Source organism: Meles meles, chromosome 3, assembly GCF_922984935.1.
Source record: "Meles meles chromosome 3, mMelMel3.1 paternal haplotype, whole genome shotgun sequence".
NCBI classification, from domain to species: domain Eukaryota; kingdom Metazoa; phylum Chordata; class Mammalia; order Carnivora; family Mustelidae; genus Meles; species Meles meles.
In genome coordinates, this window is record NC_060068.1 from 25,129,850 (window position 1) to 25,137,766 (window position 7,917).

Below are 7,917 nucleotides of genomic sequence, written 5' to 3' on the forward strand. Positions count from 1 at the left end.
GCTGGTGCTTACATTTGTGTGTGTGTGGAAACTTTTTCCAGTTTGATTGAGATACAGTTGACATATAACACTGCCTAAGTTTAAGGAGTACAAATATTTGATTGGATACATTTATGTGTGGGAATTCACAGTGTTTATCGAGATAGACAAAATCTGATTTGTCAATGCCTCCCTGGATGGGACTAATTGAAAAGTGAAGGAGGAGTGCCCAGAAGGCTAGCTTTCCTTTGAAGTTTCTTGGCTGAAAGCAGCCAGATTCTTATTGGGGCTCAAGGTTTTCATCTAGGGAGTCAGTGTTTAAGTGTTGAAGAAAAACAGGCACCTGTGGTGGTCACATACTCTATGAACTCCTTGCCTCCTCGCCCTAATCACACACTGGCCGGTATATTGTTATCCTGACCATTAAGTTTACACTTTCCTCCTTGCCTTGCACTTGCGTCTGATGTACTGCTATGATCCCAATGAAAGCAGAGACAGAGCGTGGCTCCGAACTTTTCGCTGCTAGAACGTCTCCTCCCCAGGCCTCTCCTTTCTCCTACTCAGGTGTCTGGAGTCATCTTTTCATTTGCTGTCTTGGGGTTTGCTGGCCACACCTGACAATATGTTGCAGAAAGGTCACCACCAAAACTTGAGCTAATGCTTCCATCATAGCACATAATTACCATCTCTTTTCCTGGTGAGAATATCTGAGATCTACTGCTTTTGCAACTTTAGAGTATGTAATAGAGTACCATTGACCATAATCCTTGTGTGCTGTTGGTGGAAATGTAAATTATTTCAATGACTTTGGAAAATAGGATGGAGACTTCTCAAAAAGTTAAAAATGGTATGGCCATGTGCTTGCTTCAGCAGCACAGATACTAAAATTGGAACAACACTGAGAAGATTAACAGGGCCCCCACACAAGGGTGACACACAAATTTGTGAAGCTGTCCATATTTTTAGAGAAAATTTCATTCCAGTGATTTCATATATTATTGGACTATCCACAATTCAGAGTCAGAATAAATTGAAATCTTTTTGTCAATGTGGCTTAGTGTCTGAGCTCCACATTAAATGCCATGGCTATCTTTAAAGCCTGGAAAAAAAAAAAAAAAGAGAGAGAGAGAGAGAGAGAATAGAGTTACCATATCATCCCATTATCCCACTTCTGGGTATATATCCAAGGAAATGAAAACAGGATATCAAAAAGATATCTTCACTGGCATGCAGCATTACTCACTTTAGCCAAGATATGGAAACAACGCAAGTGTCCACCAATGGGAAGTGAGTGAGTTCTGATCTAGTCTGAGGCTTCTGATCTCCTGCATTGCCAAGGTGAAGATGCTTGCTTTCATCTTGCCCTGGGAACAAACAGGCACTTTTCTTTCCCTCCTTATCTCTTCTATGATTATCTCCCGAGCATCCTCTTCCAGCCCTGAGGCCTCTCCTTCCCTTTCAACAAGGTTAACCAGAACAAGATCATGGGGCCTTTAGGCTACACCCTTCATTCACCCTGATTCTTTCTCTAAACAAAAAAAAATTCGGTGCTTCTTTTTACCAGCACCTGTCCTTAGACGTGGTGTGGATGGACTTGTTTATGTTACATGCATGTGAGCCTTTGCATTTTTCACATGCGACTAAAAGACCTGTTATCTGAAAAGAAAATCCTAGATGTATGTGAGATGACAAGCTTGGGAAAGTATAGTTTAAGGCAGGAGTTCCTCCCTAGTACCCATGCTGTTGGAAGCAGACCAGTTGTCCCAAAGTCAATTCACCTAACACCGGTTGCCCAATGCTCAATCACAATTGCCCTAAAACTGTATGACTCACACTTTGCCTTCACAGATATTAGGATCATTTCAGCACCTTTTGTGATTTTGTCTATTAGATAAGATTTCCTATTTGTCTCCAATTTTATCGTTAAAAAAAAAAAGAACTATTCAATACCTAACTTGTTTTATTCTCAGGTTATCAATAGCAAATACAGTTTTTCAATACTTGATGTGTGGTTTACTGTATTTCCTATTTGACCCTTCTCCTTGGGTTTTGCTCTGTTTATTTTTTTAATTAATTAATTATTTAAGATTTTTTTTTAATTTCTTTTTAGCGTAACAGTATTCATTGTTTTAGCACCACACCCAGTGCTCCATGCAATACGTGCCCTCCCCAATATCGACCACCTGGTTCCCCCAACCTCCCACCCCTGCCCCTTCAAAACCCTCAGGTTCTTTTTCAGTGTCCATAGTCTCTCATGGTTCACCTTCCCTTCCAATTTCCCTCAACTCCCTTCTCCTCTCCATCTCCCCATGTCCTCCATGTTATTTGTTATGCTCCACAAATAAGTGAGACCATATGATACGTGACTCTCTCTGCTTGACTTATTTCACTCAGCATAATCTCTTCCAGTTCCGTCCATGTTGCTACAAAAGTTGGGTATTCATCTTTTCTGATGGAGGCATAATACTCCATCGTGTATATGGACCACATCTTCCTTATCCATTCATCCGTGGAAGGGCATCTTGGTTCTTTCCACAGTTTGGCGACTGTGGCCATTGCTGCTATAAACATTGGGGTATAGATGACCCTTCTTTTCACTACATCTGTATCTTTGGGGTAAATACCCAGCAGTGCAATTGCAGGGTATTAGGGAAGCTCTATTTTTAATTTCTTGAGGAATCTCCACACTGTTCTCCAAAGTGGCTGCACCAACTTGCATTCCCACCAACAGTGTAAGAGGGTTCCCCTTTCTCCACATCCTCTCCAACACATGTTGTTTCCTGTCTTGCTAATTTTGGCCATTCTAAGTGGTGTAAGGTGGTATCTCAATGTGGTTTTAATTTGAATCTCCCTGATGGCTAGTGATGATGAACATTTTTTCATGTGTCTGATAGCCATTTGTATGTCTTCATTGGAAAAGTGTCTGTTCATTTCTTCTGCGCATTTTTTGGTATGATTATCTGTTTTGTGTGTGTTGAGTCTGAGGAGTTCTTTATAGATCCTGGATATCAACCTTTTGTCTGTACTGTCATTTGCAAATATCTTCTCCCATTCCGTGGGTTGCCTGTTTGTTTTGTTGACTGTTTCCTTTGAGTTTTGCTCTGTTTAAATGGGCATTTATCAGTGTTTTCAGCATACCTATTAGCATGGATTTTGTGGGTGCCCAGTGCTTGCCTGCATTCAGCCATGATCTTTCTCATCTAGTGGTTCTTGTCTACACCTGGGTTCATGATGCTGGCAAAGGCTCAGAGATGTCCCCATTTGTCTTACTGATACTGATTTCTAGAGTTAACCCATTATTGTAAGAGAACATGCTCTTTGTGATTTAAATTCCTTTAAATTTCCTGAGATTTGTTTTTTTAATGGCCCAAGGCAAGGTCTACTTTAATAAATGTTCTAATGTTCCATGAACCCTTGAAAAATCATGTGTGTTTTTCTGTTTTTGGGTGGACTGTTCTATATGTATATATCAGTTCAATCAAGTTGGTTATGACCTTTTATGCTCTTTTATGGCCTCTCTGAATTGATATCTATTCTATTGATAACTGAGAGCTGAAATCCCAACTGCAATTGTACTTCTCTATATTTCTTCTTCCAGCTCCATCTATTCTGCTTTTAAATTTCTTTTCAGTGTAACAGAATTCATTGTTTTTGTACCACACCCAGTGCTCCATGCAATTCTTGCCCTCCTTAATACCCACCACCTGGCTCCCCCAATCTCCCACCCACCCCCCTTCAAAACCCTCAGATTGTTTTTCAGAGTCCATAGTCTCTCATGGTTCACCTCCCCCTCCAATTTCCTTCAACTCCCTTCTCCTCTCCATCTCCCCATGTCCTCCATGTTATTTTTTATGCTCCACAGATAAGTGAAACCATTGATAATTGACTCTCTCTGCTTGACTTATTTCACTCATCAGCTCCATCTATTTTTGAATTTTCTTGTTTTTTTTAAAGTATTAATTTTTTGTATACTTTATCTTTTTTTCCTACTTTAGCTTTTCAACCTACCTCTGTCATAGTATTTGGAATGACTGTAGATAGCTGTGGAATCTGAATATGATGGGGTGATAGGTCGGGTGAAAGAACAACCCTCCTTTGGGCCCCACTGGAAACTTGGAGGGGGAAGGGTTAGGGGTGAGTGTGTTTTTTTTGTGCTATTGGAGTGCTTATTGCCCTCCGAAATTTCTGTTTTTCAGTCACCCTTTTCTTGGTGCTTTGGCTAAGGGCAAGACTTTTTTTGCAACTTTTTTTTTTTTTTTTTTGGTCGGCTGTTGGTGGTTCTGGGTTGGAGATGCTGGGGAAAATTTTTTCCCTACATTTTTATGTTCCCCATTGGGGGACCCAGTAACAAAAGACATTAACAAGAGAAAACTTACAGATTTATTTAATTCTAATTTTATATGACACAGGTACCTTCATGAAGGAATAAAGATGTGAAGAAGCAGTTAAGTCTGAACATTTTTATCATAGTTTTATGAAAAGTGGAAAGTCATGGGAAGATGTGATAGGACCAAAAATAGATATAAGGTAAACTGCTTGTTATTTTATTAAGAAAAATGGGTTGATTCAGGAAGAGCAGAGAATTGAGGGTTTTATGACCTGCTTCAGGGAAGTTCAGAAAGGCCTTATTGCACCTGCCATTTCTTTTCTTTTCTTTTGTTTTTAAATTTCTTTTCAGCATAACAGTGTTAATTGTTTTTGCACCACACCCAGTGCTCCATGCAACACATGTTGTTTTTAAATTTCTTTTCAGCATAACAGTGTTCATTGTTTTTGCACCACACCCAGTGCTCCATGCAACACATGCCCTCACTAATACCCACCACCTTGTTCCCCAACCTCCCACCCCCCGCCCCTTCTAGACTCTCAGGTTGTTTTTCAGTGTCCATAGTCTCTCATGGTTCACCTTCCCTTCCAATTTCCCTCAACTCCCTTCTCCTCTCCATCTCCCCATGTCCTCCATGTTATTTGTTATGCTCCACAAATAAGTGAAACTATATGATACTTGACTCTCTCTGTTTGACTTATTTCACTCAGCATAATCTCTTCCAGTTCCGTCCATGTTGCTACAAAAGTTGGGTATTCATCTTTTCTGATAGAGGCATAATACTCCATCATGTATATGTACCACATCTTCCTTATGCATTCGTCCATTGAAGGGCATCTTGGTTCTTTCCACAGTTTGGCAACCGTGGCCATTGCTGTTATGAATATTGGGGTACAGATGACCCTTCTTTTCACTACATCTGTATCTTTGGGGTAAATACCTAATGCATCTGCCATTTCTTAATTCCTTCATCCTGAAATATTCCATTACAGCAAGGCACCATATTGGGGTGCAGAGTGTCCTGAGCTCCATCAGAGGATTCTTTACTGCTCTATCCAGCATGTAAGGGAGGCAAGAAAGAAACCCAGGGAACTGACCATCCTATAGTCATGATATCCCAAGGCAGTCCACCTTCTTCTTTAGAAATTTGTGCAAAAAGAATGAATACTGTTACGCTGAAAAAATAAAAAAAAAATAACCTTCAAAAAAAAAAGAAAAAAAAAAGAGATTTCAGACACTTCCTATACTTCCTATGTGTTTTTATTGTGTTGTATCCAGGATTCTTCAGTTATGCAAAGGCGGACCTGGAATCGTGTTACTTCATTTTGGTGGAGCCACAGGACCCTACCTCAGATTTTAAAATAACCTGTTTATTAAAATATAAACTACTTCATTCTTTTTAACAGCTCTGGAGCATTCCATGATCTGGGTGTATCATATTTTATTTAAACTGTAGGAGAGCATTTATTGAAAATAATTTCTGTAACCCCCATTGGGATTTCCATCATTCACTTTCCTTTAGGAACACCAACCCAAAGCAATCTACACATTCAATGCAATCCTTATCAAAATATCACCATCTTTCACAGAGTTAAGACAATCCTAAAACCAATCTTGAAAAATAAAAAAAAAAAAAAAAAGTAAAGCTGGAGGCAATCACAATTCCAGACTTCAAGCTGTATTAAAAAACTTGTAGCGATAAACACAGCATGGTACTCGCACAAAACCAGACACATAGATCCATGGAATAGAACAGAAAACCCAGAAAAAGACCCTCAAGTCTATGGTCAACTAATCTTCAACAAATCAGGAAAGAATATCCTGTGGAAAAAAGACTGTTTCCTCAATAAAAGGTGCTGGGAAAATTGGACAGCTATGTATAGAAGAATGAAACTCGATCATTCTCTTACACCCAAAGAAAAATCTAAATGGATAAAAAACTTCAATGTGAGACAGGAATCCATCAAAATCCTAGAGGAGAAGATACACAGCAACCTCTTCAACATTGGCCACAGTAACTTCTTTCCAGACATGTTTGCAAAGGCAAGGAAAACAAAAGCAAAAATGAACTTTTGGGACTTCATCAAGATCAAAAGCTTCTGCACAGCAAAGAAAACAGTCAACAAAACCAAGAAGCAACCCACAGAATGGGAGAAGATATTTGCAAATGACACTACAGACAAAGGGCTGATATCCAAAATATATAAAGAACTTCTCAAACTCAACACCCCAAAAATGGATAATCAACTCAAAAAATGGGCAGAAGACATGAGCAGACATTTCTCCAAAGACATGGGAATGACTAATAGACACATGAATAAAATATTCAACATCATTAACCATCAGGGAAATACAAATCAAAACCACATTGAGATACCACCTTACACCAGTTAGAATGGCAAAAATTAATTTCAAAATATGAAAGGGAGATCAGCTCCCCATCATTTTACAGTGTCTTCTCCTGTTACAGATAGGCTTAAATTTGTTCTCTAGCAGGGTGGGTTGTTTGTTTTCCTTTTCCAAAAAGCAGGCATGGCAATGGTATTTTTGAGCTTATTATCTGTTTAAAAATGCTTTTCTTGAGTATTTGCTTCAATGGATTAGCTGCATCCACAATTCTTTTTTTTTTTTAATTTAATTTTATTTGACCCTGAGGTCAAGTCACATGTTCCACCAACTGAAGTAGCTAGACCTCCTTGACTAATTTTTATAGATATAATTTATTTATTGATTTTGTGCGTTAACCTCTGTACCAGTTTTAAAGAGTTTAATCTTCTACTTTTATTATGTTTTTATTTGCCTGTAAATTTTTCCCTTTATTAAATTTCATACACCTGATTTAGAGTTTTTCTTTCCAAAGAATTCCCTTTAACATTTCTTGTAAGGCTGATTTAATGGTGATATGAATTCATTTAATTTTTTGTTTGTCCTGAAAATTTTTGTTTATTTTTCTTTTTTTTTAATTTAATTTTATTTTTTCAGTGTTCCAAGATTCATTGTTTATGCACCACACCCAGTGCTCCATGCAATACGTGCCCTCCTTAATACCAACCACCAGGCTCTCCCAAACCCCTACCCCTCTCCCCTCCAAAACCCTCAGTTTGTTTCTCAGAGTCCACAGCCTCTCTTGGTACTTCTCACCTTCCGATTTCCACCCCCTTCACTTTTCCTTTGCTTCTCCTAATGTCCTCCATGTTATTCCTTATGTTCCACAAGTGAAACCATATGATAACTGACTTTCTCTGCTTGACTTATTTCGCTCAGCATAATCTCCTCCAGTCTCATCCATTTGATGCAAAAATTGGTATTCATCCTTTCTGATGGCTGAGTAATATTCCATGGTATATATGGACCACATCTTCTTTATCTGTTCATCTGCTGAAGGGCATCTCAGCTCTTTGCGCAGTTTGTCTATTGTGGACCCTGTTGCTATGAACATTGGAGTGCATGTGCCCCTTCTTTTTTATTAATATAATGTAGTGTTTATTTCAGGGGTACAGGTCTATGAATCATTAGTCTTACAAAATTCACAGCACTCACCATAGCACATACAGTTCCCAATGTCCATCATACATCCAACCCATCCATCCCAACCCCCTCCCCTCCAGAAC

The 7,917-nt window shown here is 38.9% G+C and overlaps 1 non-coding gene across 1 annotated transcript; it reads left to right on the forward strand.

Annotated features, from left to right (window-relative positions):
• Positions 1-836: 836 nt before the first annotated feature.
• Positions 837-943, forward strand: LOC123939487. The gene has a single exon (XR_006817868.1). It is a non-coding gene; the product is annotated as a U6 spliceosomal RNA (small nuclear RNA).
• Positions 944-7,917: the final 6,974 nt, after the last annotated feature.